The sequence below is a fragment of the Chionomys nivalis genome, chromosome 12, assembly GCF_950005125.1.
Source record: "Chionomys nivalis chromosome 12, mChiNiv1.1, whole genome shotgun sequence".
Taxonomy (NCBI): Eukaryota; Metazoa; Chordata; class Mammalia; order Rodentia; family Cricetidae; genus Chionomys; species Chionomys nivalis.
Window position 1 is genome coordinate 12,971,976 of NC_080097.1, and position 16,414 is coordinate 12,988,389.

The following is a 16,414-nucleotide window of genomic DNA, read 5'->3' on the forward strand; positions in this document are numbered from 1 at the left end:
CTAATTATTCTTTATAAATAAAAATATTGGTGTAAGAACCTTAACGATCAGAGATTCAAAGGATCCTTTCTCAGCACCACCATAATACTCTTTCTCTCTACAACCCTCCAAACCTTTATAGTTAATTTTGGACAACTAGTGGCTAACTTTGCCCTCTGACTCAAAGCAAATTTGAATGCAAAAGGATGCATTCAAAATATCACACAACAGGAATGTGCATTATTTAGTTAAGATTTTTGGAATTACACAGTTTTTGTACTTCCCAATTCATTCTATTATTTACGGATTGTAGAGTACTTAACTGAACTGTGGTGTGTAATATAATTTACACAAATGTTGGTTAGTTCTAAAAAGCATATGCCTTGCTGAGGAAGAGGTTAATTTTTGTTTTACTTCATACTTTTACTGAATAAAATAACAACACATTAAGAACTAATAAATGTTTCTTCATTAATTTCCTTAACAAAAGATACTCAACACAAGCATATCTTACTAAAAATAGCAAAAATAGGAGCAGAGACAGTCTCCTAATGCAAAAAAATCTATAGATGCCTACTTAATTTTTAAATAATTAATAGAATTATTTATGTGAATCAATGTACCTTTGAATTATTTCTTGATTATACTGCTACTCTTTCTTCTTTCTGGTTTTAATTTGTTTTTGGAATTTTGTTATTCGATACTACGAAGTATATAGTTTTCAGTTATGCAAGTTTATATGACTTTTTCATTTTGTGTTCATAATTATTTAAAAGTACTCAAATTTAATATGGTGATATTTTACACAGAGTATATTAGAACAATTTACAACTGTTTCTACTTTATATTTCTTTTAAAGGTATAGCAGACATGAGCTTACTATAAGTTATATGGTGTTTGACTTTTTAATCTCATAGAACTTAGGTTTTAATTAATGTCTTTTAGATGTTGGAAAAGATGAATTTCTAATTTCACTATGTTAGGCCTTTCACTTATGTGTCAGTTAGTCATATATTGCATCGAATGTATGCACTCATATATTATCATTATCACATTTTATATTTTCTTTTTATCTTTTATTGACTTATTTTTGTATTGTGTAATATCCTTGATTTTGTACTGAAAGTAAAGTCATTTACTCTTTGGCATTTATATAGATTTACAATCCTTTGTTGAATTTGTATTGAACCAGAAACTTATTGAAAAGATGGGTGTTATTACTTCTCTCCAACACTAGTGTCCTTTAAACTGTGGTTCTTCTTGAAAGTTCTCTCTGCTCTTGTTCATGCTTATGTTAATTATCTCAAAACTTCAATATGCATCTTAAGATTTAGAAAAAGACGTTAAACCGGTGTGTACTGTTCCAAGACAGCCTTAGTGCTTGAATTATATTTGATATTTTGTATTTCCATATTTATTTTAGAACTTTTTCACATGTTCTCGGAAACACCTGCTATAAATTTGTTTGCACTTTTACAATATTTATAAAAATATTGGATTTTTAAGCTTTCTAATATTCATTTTTTCAAAGAAATATGGAATATAAGTCAGTTATTCAGCAACTAGTCACAGATTTTAAATGGTGAAGATCTTAGATAGCTTTTTTAGAGTTGCTTTTAGCTATTCTGAAATAGGACATTACCAAAATTTAAATTTAAGTTGCAATTTTCAATGTTTATTATTGTTTTATAAGAGTAAAATGGGATTCAAAGAGTGATCTTGTATTCAGTACACCTGCCATTTTCTAATGTTCTCAGTAAACTGTAAATATGACTAAATTTTCTCATTTTGAATGTCCATTGAGCAATCACACATCTTTAATAAATTAGTCTGTCCACGTCTGAATTTTTGTTTTAAAATATGCATAATATTTGTCTAAATATACACAGCATGAGGGCAAACAGTCCAACAACAGGTGCTTCCATGTGGAACATTGGCTCCCACACTCATTTTATTAAAGTAGATGGAAATCTCAGAACAAGAATAGCAATGGTTCAGTCTTAATTGGAAGCTAAATGGCTGAAATTTTTGGGAGAATTTCTGGGATAGGCTCACATTAAAGGAATTAATTAGCTAGGATCAGATCTGATGTGTATAGATGAAGAACTGCAACAACAACAGACACTGAAAGCTATAAAGATTGGATGTGCTGCTTGGCTTCTTCCCCATTTCTTTTCTGTTTTTGCCTTTGGTTGATTAAAAGGTACTGCCTATATTCGGAGCTTGTCTTCCTCTCCCAGTTGTTGCTTATCTGCTCAGACATTTCACAGATGTGCTCAGAAGTTTGATTCAATAATCTTCCATGAATCTTGCAACTCAATCATGATTTGTCATCATACCTGTGCTCTCTTTCTGTTGACACTACCTGCATTCCAGCCCGTCTCTCCTCATGTCATCTCATCTCTCATAATCTCATGTATACTGACATCTCATTTCATCTGTCTCATCAGGTCACTTGCATAACTATCCTCTGCCTTGATATTTGTCTATCTTCTGATTTTCTCTGGTTTCTCCATAATATAGCACTAGAAAAATATTAAATCCAAATTGCACATAGTATTTTCTTCAAAAAGTCTTCAGTGTCATCTCTTAGTTGTCTTTTTTTTCTTCTTTGAATGTTTTAAACAGTCATTTGTCCCCGATCAAGGCCTTGTATATGGTGAAATAGGATATTTCAACTTTCAATTTTTAATGTAAAATTAATCTTACAACTAATGCACAGAACACTAGGGAAAATTTCAAGCAGCCATCATGTAACATATGGTATTTCATGTGTCAAGCTTGTATTTCTAATTATTGTTGACTTACACATAATACAGATGCCACCACACTGCTGCCTCAATCTAGGAAATCTACTTGTAAGTTGAGTTTTCCAGAACTATAACTGATCTGATGAATGCTCTACTTGGAAAGAGAGATGGGTTCAGAAATTAATATATAACTACAGGTGACTCTGTTAATGTTTGATATTCCTTGTTCTGCCCATACACATATACTTCATACACTTTATCATTTCTCAAACAATTCTATTGACAGAATAATAACATGCATGATTTCCTTGTGTACATGGTCATTTTATGAATAAATTTTAAATACAGGAATGTAGACATAAAGATGGATATTGAAAAAGAGATGGAGAGAGAGAGAGAGAGAGAGAGAGAGAGAGAGGACAAATTCCACTGTTCAAATTTGTAATAAATAAAGGCCAATCAAATGTCAACAAGCTAAAGCACTTGTTAATGCAAAATTTAAGCTAATGAAAAATTTAAAGAACATTTAATTTTTAGTTATGGAAAGATAAGAATCATGGAAACATGTAAATATGATCCAAGGAGGAATAAAAAAAACAATCAAGAGATTTTCAATAAATGACTGATTACAATTGATATAATGCTAAAGATGGACTGTAATTATACATACAAAAAATGCAAAGGATTCTGCTTATGCAAATACATCTCTGCTATTTAGCTCTGCAGGATTTTAAATCCACCTTATTAATATAGCATATTTTATGTCCAATAGAATTAGTTAAATAACAATTTTATTAATATGAGTTTGAGTAGGCTGCTGTTAAAATGAGATATAATATGTAATGAAGAAAGTCTGTTTATTTGAGTTAGTGTGTACTCAGAAACATGTTATTCTATTAAGTAGTAAAAATACTGCTGCTGCTTACTGAAATTGGTTGTTATCCTTAGTCATACTTGAAGTAGTTCATAAGTTAATTGAAACAGAGACCAATTATTAGCAACTTTAATTTATACCAAACTACAGACTTCTCTTGACATACTCTCTTTGATGAGATATTAAAAAAAAATGTACTTGACATTTTGCCACAGAAAGTTAATTGCTCTCCAGTTCCAATTAGGATGACACATAATTTGAATTGAATTGCCTAATATGTTGTTCTAAAATTAAAAAGGAACAAGACATAAACCCTAAAGTGACCATGATTTAGCAATACGGTGTGTTAGTCTTTACAAAGAGCAAAATCCCAACTTTCTTTTTGTTTCTACTGGTGTGGAAAGAGTAAATTATCAATTTCTTCTGATGTCATATTTCAAGGAGTGTCCTGAAGTGTAATATTGAGTATCATTAACATTAGAGAAGCTTCTCAATGAGAGCCTGGTAGCAGTGGGTTTCAACACTTAGAAATATTATCACAAAATATATAATAAACAACAGGAAAATCATATAATCAAATATTACATATAAAATTAATTTGTTTGACTTACATTAAATTAAAATTAAATTGCTTTGATTTACAGTTACATTAAATTAGGTAGATATAATATATGTGGAGAACAGCAACAAAATAACAAATTACTGTAGGTAGCTGTAAAGATAAACAAACATATGACACACCAGTAACAAATCAGGTCTTAAATCACTTGTGAAATGCTAAAGTGAAACACTCATACAGCATACTTTTTGCATGAACATACTAAGCAGAACAAAATAATATGTGCTCTTAACCACAAACCTAAGAAAATAACAGTAAATCCTATAGAATTTTCCTAATAAAGCTTTTCTGTTTGTAAACTTTCAGCTGATAAAACTTAATGTAAACAAATGATCACTTTACATATAAACACAGTCACATGTATATATAGATCTATACACTGTTCTTATAGAAACAACAATTTTCAGAGATGTTTTCATAAAAGTAAGAGGAAGAGGCTCAAGAAGGAGGCCATCTTGGAGACTTTAAGTCATAGGAAGTGAAGAGCCTGTGATAGAAGCTCTGCTTAAGCCGGGCGGTGGTGGCGCACGCCTTTAATCCCAGCACTCGGGAGGCAGAGGCAGGCGGATCTCTGTGAGTTCGAGGCCAGCCTGGTCTACAAGAGCTAGTTCCAGGACAGGAACCAAAAACTACGGAGAAACCCTGTCTCGAAAAAAAAAAAAAAAAAAAAAAAAAAAAAAAAAAAAAAAAAAAAAAAACCAAGCTCTGCTTATGAGAAGTAAATGGTGACCATGAGGGAATGAGGGAAAGAGAAGTTTCCCAGTGTCTCCTCTGCATTATGAAATGCAGAACTGGTGCTCTTTTTGCTTAACACACAACAAAAGAATTTTAGTCATGGGTTAGCAAAAACTATGGAGATTCCTCCAAAATTACTAAGTCACCAAGAATAATAACGAAAATCTATTGGAATTTATAGAAAAAAATACAGATTGTATGTGTAATTTGAATTTAGACGATAACATTTAACATCAATTTTGTTTAATGCTTCAGAAAACATGGAAAAAGAATTGTAGGTACGAATATGAAGAAAACAATGGAAAAATACTATGTTATATTTTGTATTTGTTTCTTGTTGTGCTTTAGCTTAAATATGAATATCTCTCTTTAAAATAATCGTGAGTTAATAACCATAGAAAATATCAGGAATTATCTTAGGAGTCTGAGTGTATATTTACACAAATGTATGCGAATGGAAGACTAGGGGTTGATTTCTAATTTGTTTGACGTCTAATACAATGAATTGAAGAAGCATAAAATTAAACATATTTCTGTTTAAACTTTATTAAGAAATAATCATTTGTTTATGGTAACCTTGTTGAAAGATTTATTTTTTTTAAAGCATGTAAGTAATTATGTGCCCAGATTGTTAAAGAAAGAATTTTTCTTGAAAAGAATCATTTAGTTGGGTGACCTTTCAATAGCTTCCTTTTCATTTTGTTTTAGACTTTAATTTTATCCTCCTACTAGAAGATTAATGCATATTTAGGGAGTTAAATACATAAAATTGGCCCTATTGGCAGAGAAGTAAAAAAAAATGCATTCAAGTATTAGCATAAAGAGAAAAGAAAGAGCAGAAAAAATCCATTAACATTAACAGGAGAGATTTTACTAACATTTAGGCATATGCTTCAATCCCAATGGACTCATTTCACTCAAATGTCACCATCATAAAACCACCCTGGCACAGTGTCTGCCAGTGTGGAAGCAGGCTGCCTTGGATCTGAAGTGAATGAACTCCTCCACAAGTGAAGAGTTTAGCCGCCTTTGCTAGAATGAGGAACAATGTAATAGAAATAATTGATCCCTTCAAATGCAGCTTCCGTAATTAAGTGTACACACCTACTAAATGCCTTTATTTTCTTCAACGAAAGTCTATAGATAGTAGCTTTGCTTATTTCACAATAATCTCTATATTGAGAACAGTACCAACAATTTATCTGTTTACATGGGGCACCATTAGGGTGTAAAATATCACAGGTAATCATATTAAAGATAAAGCATTAAACATATTTTGTGATGCTTAATCAGCAAGTGATGCCTACAAATAAACTCTGTAAACAGTAGAATTAAAGAGGAAACTCTGTGAACAGTAGAGTTAAACAGGAAACTCTGTGAACAGTAGAGTTAAATAGGAAAGCAGATGTTTGAGCAGGGAAACTCTTAAGCATAATTAAGAAATGATACACTTAAAAACAGGAGATAATCAAAGGATAAGAGCAGACCATAAATTATATATATATATGTATACACACATACATACACTATATATACATATATGTATATATATATATATGTACACACACACACACATATATATATATGGCAAGAATCAGAGTATTTGCAAGGCAACCTCAGGGTGGATTGATGAATAAATAGAAGTCATGAAATCTCTCAGGATTTGCTAAACCCATCAAGCAATGAACAGAGCATTTGGTAAACTCCAGGGAGAACGTATTCCCTGACAAATAGTCATTTGGTCAGGCTGTTTTGTGTACTCAGGGTTCCACATTGATGCCTGAAAATTTTAATGACATTTCACATGGTTATAGATCTGTACTAGGACTCCCAACTATATTAATATAATGATATATAATGTTTTATATGGGTATGCACATAAAGGATAAAACCAGGAAATTCATATGAAGAAGCTGTCATGTCATCCCACTCTAACAATCCTTCCTATTTCTTTCTGCAATTGCTTATATCCCATTTGTTTTTAAGTGCTCAGTAAGTAAACACTCTGCTGAACTTATCAGTTATTCTTTATTAATATCAAATATTCCTCAAACATGGCAATATTTATGAAATTAGCCAGATATAAACCCAGTGGTATTTATTTTCAAATTACTCTCATGTAAAACTAGAAAGTAAAAACACCAATTTCTAGATAACAATTGAATTAAAAGCATTCATCAAAAAAACTGAGAAGAGAAATGACTTCATAAAGTCTATCCCAAGATTGCAATATTTGATAAAACTGAACCACTGCTTGGGGAGTTGAAATATGTATGATTGATCTCTGTGTGCAATGTGGGGAATATATTTTAATGTCTGGAAACCGATACTGCCTATCTAAAACAATTTTACTTGTAAGTAAAGAAAAGTTTCTCCTTGTCAGTTTAAGGAAATATTTAGCTGTATTTTCTGTATTCATTTATTATTACCTTGTAATATGCTGCTTCAGAATATTCTTTCTAATCTGCAAAGATGTCTTTGATAATCCCTTTCAGAGTTATGGAGAGAAATCTTTAATTAAAAACTACATATAGGGGCTGGAGAGATGGCTCAGTGGTTAAGAGCACTGCCTGCTCTTCCAAAGGTCCTGAGTTCAATTCCCAGCAACCACATGATGGCTCACAACCACCTGTAATGAGGTCTGGTGCCCTCTTCTGACCTGCAGACATACACACAGGCAGAATATTGTATACATAATAAATAAATAAATATTAAAAAACTACATATAAACAATCTGCCTGTTGATATTTATTGTGCACTATTGAGAAAGCTAATAATGAGGTCTTATTGGAAGACATTGCAACACTGCCTTTCCAAGCCATCCACACCTGTATTGTTGTTCTCTGTCTTCAACACATGCTTTCACTCCAAGTGTCTCTTTCTCTCTTTGAACCAATGCATAGTCATTCTGAATTAGTAAGGAAACAGTTCTTATGTCAATTTCAGGATTAAAGCAAAAGTGGAATCTTCATCTTGACCATATTTAATACATTTTTATGATACAATGTTCACTAAGGTAACATGCTGACACAAGCCCTAAATGAAATATTTCTCTTTAGAAATAGTTTATTCTGATTGTTGGGAGATTGAGAAGTATGGCGAAATCGTCATTTCAGCAGCATTCTCCCACTGTAGGCTTTGTTTTTTTTTTTATTACTATTACATTAATTGAATGGACACCACTGCCAATTCAATACTTGAAAATATTATCGCTTCTGGGATAAACACTGCAAATGAATATGACTGAGAACTGCCTCCCCACAGGCCAGTGTTTTTAGGCAGCTGTTGTTAGTTCAGTGGAGCATTCAAAATATCATTTGGATGCATTTCCATATTCACTTATGTCCTGTGGTTTTGTATGCTGGACACACTAATGCTCCCATTACTAGCACATGTCTGAGTTGAGGAGTCAAATCAAAGCCATCAGCAATGTGTCTGTCACACACATGAAATCCTCATCACTTACCTTGAGTTCATACTGCGTATCAATGCTGCATAACATCATACACCGAATGTCTATGATATTTATCCAAATCTACGTTATAAGTTTTCTTCCTATTTTCTAATCATGGGTTCCAGTTATCTTTTCTTAGTTCTAGCTTTTGAAATGTAGTTATTACTTGCATGTGTGAGTATTTGATGTACATTCCATAACACAAACATAGAAGTCAGAAAACTTCTTTGTGGATTTGGTCCACCCCCCATTTTATGTACTCTTCGAACTTCATTTCTGCTGCTGTGATAAAGACTGATTTAAAAAAAAGCAATTTAGAAAGGAAGGATTTATTTGATAGCCAATTTCAATTTATAGCCCACAATTACACTGAATTTGAAACAGGAACTTAAACAGCTATTCACATAAAATCTACGCAAGAATAAAAGAGAATAAACATACCCTCTTTTACATACCCACTCTGTTAGCTTTCTCCTGTCTTATACTGTCCAGGACCTCCAGTTTAGAGAATCGTGTAATCACAAATACTTCATCTGCATCAGTCAACAAATAAGACAATCCTGTATAGGCATGTACATAGAATATTATCTCTATCAAGACAATCCCTGTTAAGACTCTCTTCCAAAGTGCTGTAGGAAAAGCTCAGCAAATAAGAGCATTTGTTGCTATTGAAGAGAACAAGGCTCTTGTTTCCAGCTCCTATGTGGTGATTCACAACCACCTACAGTTATGGTTCCTGGGAGCAGATTCCCTCTTACGTCCTCCATAATCACTTTGTATACATGAATGTATACAAAGAAACACTAATAAACACAAATAAATAGTTTAATATTTGACACTTTCTTCTTGGATACAGCAGAAGAATGACTCCTCTAAGAGTAAACATGTCTCCTTTATTATCCTATTCCGATGTCTTTGCTTCATCTTACCTTATTTTCTTTCATTTAAACATTATCCCTTAGATTCCTGCTTGTTTTCTAATTAGAAATAGGGTGTTAATTCAGATGGGGGAACTGAGATATTGTAATCAGGATATATTGTATGAATTAAGTTTGAAAATCCACCAAAATTCCATTGGTATCATTGTCTATGCATTGTAAAATTGAGAAATGAAATTTTTTTAGGTTATTTATAAAAGTTTTACAAAAAGTAATATAGATAAAAGGTCTTCTTCTGCCTTTTTGCTATGCCATCATAGGTAATGGAATATGGCAATCAAGTAAAAATATTCTTAAGATTATTAGTACAATTTTGATTTTCCAAATTCATCTTAATAAATCCACATTTTTAAAAAAATCTACTTTATAACTCTACATTATAAACTCATTTATTAAGGTAATTCATGATGGTTTAAACAAATTCCTTCATGTTTTGATTACTATTTTAAGTTTTTTATCATGAGATACAGTAGTTGGTCATGCCTGCCCATTCATTTGCAGCCATCCTATTTTATAATGGGTTATTTTTAATATTCCCACATGATTTGTGTCACTATTGAACTAGTGCATCTTGGTGATTGGTAACAATTATAGGTAAAGGGATGTGTATTCGGGTTGAACTTTATATATTCCTTAATGTAAAGATCTAAGTAGTCACAACTTCACCTCCTCCTTGTTCAATGATTTGTGTAGGTGTTCTCTTCAGCAAAAAGACCTTATCAAAATGCTGTGGAGAGAAATTAGTATCCTTGAAATCAGACAAGGTTGCCTTGGGCTTCCGTGAAGACTTTGGCCAACAACTTAATTAGGAGACCATGGCCTGGGTGCTCCCCTCTTCGTTCCATCTCCCCGTTTGATCCTTCCATTCCAGTCCCACCTCACCCATGCGTAACCATATCATATTTTAACTTCCTAAGGAGATTCATGCTGCCACTTAGTTCTGTACTTTACTCCTGATCTCTGTATTTATACAGATTGGGTACCCTGCTTATTGAAGACATCACAGCTCAGAAGACATTCAGTATTCTTTCTGGCACTCGCTTACCTGACTCAGGTAATTCCCCCCATAATCCATCCATTTCACAGCAAATTTCATATTTTTGTTTTGTAATGGGTGAATAATATTCTTTTACATTAATGCACCACATTGTTTCTATCAACTCTTTTGTTGTCAGATATCTATGCCCTTTCCAGTGTCTGACTATGAAACATAGAGCAGCAAAATTCGTAGCGAACAGAAAAAGAACAAGTTCCGGTAAAGTTCACTATATTTTAAATATCATACTCCATTTCCCAAGGTATAAATCATCTAAAACTGTTTAATTTTCTGGATCCATTTTGAACCTTAAGTATGTAGGTCTTTCTTGAAAAAGAAAGTAGAGAAAAGGGGCACTGGCCTCTTCATAGGCACTGGTGACCTGCAAACCTGAAAAAAAAAATGTGTCTTGACAATTAAAAATTCTTCAGAATTGGGACATTTTCCCATTTGAATGATTCATTATTTTATCTAAAATGCAGAAATACCTGACTTGAAGCATTGGTGTGAGGAATAGAAGGAATTCATGACACTATACTCAGCCGCAGTCCAGGCTGAGCGAGTTTAAGACACGCACTTTTGTGAAGTTGTCTGTTTTCTTTAGATGCTCGTCCACCTTGAAAACTGCTCACATTTTCATTGTCACTTGAAGCTAATTTAATAATACAAGTATAAGTTAAGAGGATCCTCTTTAACAGCTGTTTCCATTTTCAGCATAACTAATTATGAAAGATCATGAATAATATTGCTAGTCAGAAGGCAGTCTGCTGCCACTGCTCCACATATGCCACGGTGCCTGATCACTTTTATGTATTCAGTGTTACGAAGACAGCTGTGAGGAATGCTGAATTCTTTTTCTTGGAGCTAATTTTTCTTTTTAAGGCAAGTTAATTTTCCAAAGGCTTAAGTACCTTAAAAATAGAGTGTTTAAGAAGCATTTACTGTACTGAATGTAAGAGCAAATACACCCTGTGTTCTTTTATGGTTTGTTTTGTAAGTTTTAAAGAAATTATTCTAGAATTCAATAGATTGAAAAAACATTTTGAATTATTATGTTAGTAAAGAATCAAAGACTTTAATATAATTACTCTTAATATAGTGAGAAATATAATATTAGAAACAAGAATAATAATGGTTTTATTTTAATCTTTAAGATTATAATGTAATTGCAATATTTCTCTTTCTTCTTCCTCCCTCTGTAAACCCTAACACATAGCATTCCATGTACTCCATCAGATTTTTCAAAAATTGTTAATATACATGCATGTATAAAATTATTTGTGTATTTCTTTATAAACTCCTAAATATAATGTGTTCAGTTTGTGATTCATGTTAAAATGTATAGCTGCCAGATGGAATGATAGCATTGTTATTCACCTTATATTTATAATATTTTATAGTTGGTATTTTCATTCAATAATTTTGCAATTCCATATATTACAATATTTAAAATAAGAAATGAAATTTTGTTATGTATTTCTTTAGTGTTTCAAAATTTCATAATTGTTTCAAAAAGAGGCTATTTTTGCTGTCATTTCCAGTTATTCATTACTGACACAACTGTTTCTAATGTACTCTTTTAACATAATTTCTGTACAAAGTGTATTTCACAGTTTATTTTTTTGTTCATTTTATTATTTTCTATGAAGAGGCATATAAAAGTAGATGTCTTAATGCAAATTTTAGATATGCATTTCATTTTCTTATTTAATTTTAAGGCACCCAGTGCAAAAGTTGAATATAGATATTGATACGAAATATTGCTTTTATTGAACATTTTGAAAAATTGATAAGCCTACCAACATTGCTTTAATTAGAGCATGCAAATTTTGTTAACTAATTCATTATTTATGTCTACTACAGACTTACATAGTCTTATTTCAATTGTGAAAAGTACATTTGACAATTTATCAGCATATTTTCTTCCAGTTTTAACCATGTAATCCTATGTAATTAACTTAGAGCATGATGTTGTGTGGTGCAGCTCTGAAAACCATTCTTCGTTCCTAGTAGAAGCTTTATAATTATTGGAAAATAAATTATCATTGCCTTCTCCCCCTCTCTCTTGTAGCACAACATCCTATCCACTTCTTTGAATAGACCCATTATGTTTGAAACAAGATCATTTACAAGCACGTGGGTCTGGGTACAGGTGCAAGAGTAGTAGCTTCCAAAATCTTTGTAATACAGTTCTTACCAGACAAAATCAGAAAATAATTGGAAGCTCTGTAAACATATTCTTGCCTCTGGATCCCATCAACTTCTCCATTTCCAAGTCCATCTGGATTCGAGCTCCTTCACATATTCCTACCAGCATAGAAGTACTCCATCTTGTGTTCTCGTTCACTATGGTCTGAACCCTAGGAAACTAACTGTAAGCCAAGAGAAAGCTTTCCTCTTTTAAACTTTTTCTGTCAACTATTATGTTAGAATTACAAGAAGTAGCTAACACATCCATACTCTTGATATCTCACGTTACAGGGCCCATGTGCCACCTCTCTATGGTTGATTTGCCTCACTTTCAACAGTGCCATCAAGTTTCATTTCCACTGCAGCAGACTGCAACCTTTACATACTTTCTAAGGTCAAAGGATATTGTATCATGTATATCTTCCATACTTTTCCCGTCACTCTGATAATATACTCTGAAACAAAGCAACTAAAGAAGAAAATAACATTTTCTCTCATTGTTAAAGAATTTAGCAAGCTATGCCCAGGAAGCCATGGTGGCAGATGCTTAAGCAAGCTGGTCTGTTTGCATCCAAAGTCAGGAAGCAGACAGCAACGGGGTTTAAATTCAGCTTTTTCTCTCTTTTATTTGTGTTTGAGAGCACAGTCCATATATTGGCAGTGCCCACAGGTGGCAGGTCAGTTCATCTAATCTAGATAATCTCTCATATGCGTACTCAGAAACTGTCTAATCTAGATAGTAAATGATGAAAATGATTATGTCTGCTAATTAAAATTAGTTTTCTCAAACTGGCAATATTAGCCATCACAACCTCAACTTTTGTCAGCTTATCACTCAGAGACATGGCTTTTTAAGATACAACTTACTTCTTTTTATCCCTATAAACTCATGCATGTCTTAAAATTAAAAAATGAATTCAATACTAAAGTCCCCAGTTTTAAAATTTTAATTTTTTTACCACTGTTTAAAATCCCTAAGTCAGAGTCCCATCTAAGATTCAGGATGATCTCTTAAGTCTAAGAGTATATAAATTTTAGTTAATTTCTTATAATACACAATGGCATGGAAAAATAATTTCCATGCAAACAAGAATGCTGGGATACCAAGGGATGATAAGATGAGATCAAACCTGAATTACAAGGTGGAATACACCAATTTTTCTGTTTCCACGCTCATTATGTTTTCTTTGATTAAATGTTTTAGTCACCTAAAGCCCAAATATCTCATCTCCAGATTTCCAGCTGCCTTGCATGTAGCCCTTCACTTGGTCACTTCCACTCTGTGCTGCTGCTTTCAAGGAGGAGTGTTTCAGGGTCCACAGGCTCCTAGTGCCTGCATTTCAAGTTTATTATCTTCACATTATCCTGTAATAGCTTCCATAAACTATGCAGCTTATAAGTTATTTTCCCCAAACCTATGAGTCATCATTGTCTGGCTATACCACTTTTAAATCAGTGTGTTCACGAGTGAACGCTGTTTATCTATCAGACCACTGTAAATACTGCTGCGTGAGCATAATAATGCAGAAACTTTATTGAAAGACAGATTTCAAGCCTTGGAAATGTTATTAGTGTGTCTTCTATGTCACGTGATATTTCTGCTTGAATTGATTTAGGAGCTTCTATCATTTTTGTTTTTTTCAAGACAGGCTTTTTTCATTTGAGGGTTCGGTCATCAGTATATTATGTCTCCATTTGTGTGTGTGTGTGTGTGTCTGTGTATTTCTAAATACATAACTACAGTCTACTCACTCTGTATAACATTTGCACGTGTGTTTTTGGGGTTCACCATTTGTTTACATTTTAACACCATTCGTTGATACAATTCTTCTTTTCTGTATATTATGTGCTTCCTGTTTGAAGATGTGTTGATGGCACATGTGTTACATATTGCTGTTCTATTTTCTCTCCTTCACTGATCTATATTTTTGAAAAAATTTTCCACTGTCATAATTACTAGAGCTACTCAACAAATATTTAATTTATGATTTGGGCTGTTTGTAGTTTTCTTTTTAAAAAATATAACTGACAACTTTGATTCCATAGAACCTTGTAGTGTTGCTTACTCCTGCTATGTGACTGGGGTTTTGTATTTTATTTAATGATTCATATAAATGGCGGCAGTGTTGTAAGAAATTTGAACACAACTTTCCCAATATGGGCAGAAATACGATTCCATTACCCTTTTCTTTAATTTTTTTTAAATAAAGGTTTATTGCATTATTTGTATGGGTTTCTCACATTCTTGTTAATTTTGCTTCTAAGTTTTTATTTATCATTACAGTAGTATGATTATACTGTTTTTCTCTATTTATTAGTGATGAAAAATATGGTTTCATGCTGATTCATGCTCTCCAAAATGGCTGTACATTTAAATACATAATAAATAAATTTTATTCCTAGAGGAAAGAATCAGATGTATGGATGTACACACACTTTGCAGTATAGTATTTATTTTAAATTGGTATTTTTTTAAATTATATGCTATTTGTCTCAGGTCTTTAATAAAATTTCAAAGGATTTGTAAAGTTTTTTTCAGTCTGGATAACCAGAAATGAGTTGTTTCATTGCCCTGTCACAAGTGGAGATCTTATGTTGTTGTTCAGTTAAAGTTACTTGGTAGTTCTTGTTCTCCAAACTGTTTTTAACTGATTTCCTAGAATCTCACCTCCAAGAATTAGGTTCAATGTTCAGGCAACACATAATTTTTTTCCATTTGATTTTTGCAGCCTTACCCTGCAGGAGTCTCTTGTCCAGAACTATTCAATGTCTAGCCACCTCAGCCTCTTTGAACTGTCACGTCCCTATCAAATCTTTTAATACTTGCCTCTATAGAATCTCACATTCAATAATGGGACCTGCAATTCCAACAGGACGATTCCAGTGGAATTCCAGGTCCCATCTGCTTTCATGGCTCCCATCATTCACAGGAGCGACTATCTGGGTTTTCTTTACTTATTTTTTTCTTCTTAAAAGCATACTTTTATTTCAGATTATTGAAACAATAATAGCTCTGAGTATATAATTTAGCAACTAATATTTGGCCTTATGGTTCTGGAGATACAGTTATTAATCTTTCATAGATAATATGAGGCTTCTATACTATTACACTCTTTTAACTATTTTATAATGTGTGTATTTATGTAGTTGAACATATAATGAGGCACACATGACGAGGATGTCAGAGGTCAATGGTCGAAGTTGAGTCTCCTTCTCCCATGTGATCCTGAAGATAAAGGACTCAATATCAGCCCTGAAAGTACATACCTTTACATTCTGATCTCTATTGCCAAATTAGTTTTAATATTCTACAATATTTTTTGTTTCAAAAGTATTGTGAAATGAATCCTTAGGAATATTTTTATTACTCTAGATTGTATGTTCATGAGAGAATATAAAAACAATATTTCAATGTCAAAAACATTATCAATTCTATATTCTATTTTCAGAGTAATGTCTTTAATTTTTTCTTAATTATGGAAAAGTTATCTCATATATTAGCTTGGAATTTTTTATATATGTTCAAATGATGATATTTAACACTGAGTACGTTGTAATGACCTCCTAAAAAGAGATCTTAAGTAAATTTCCACAATCATCCTCTATTTTGATTTAGAGATTCTCTTATTGAACATAGAAACTACAAATTCTGAGAAACACTAAAAACAAGATTAACCCAGATTAATCCTTTGTCTCTGACACTTTTTTTAATAGAAAATATGTTCTTTTTATGTAATTTATGTTGGTCATGTTTTCCCCTAACTTGCTTCTTCTCAATATCCCAACCTTCTCCTTGTCTGGATTACAGAAAACTGCATGCCATTCTGACTTAGACCTTC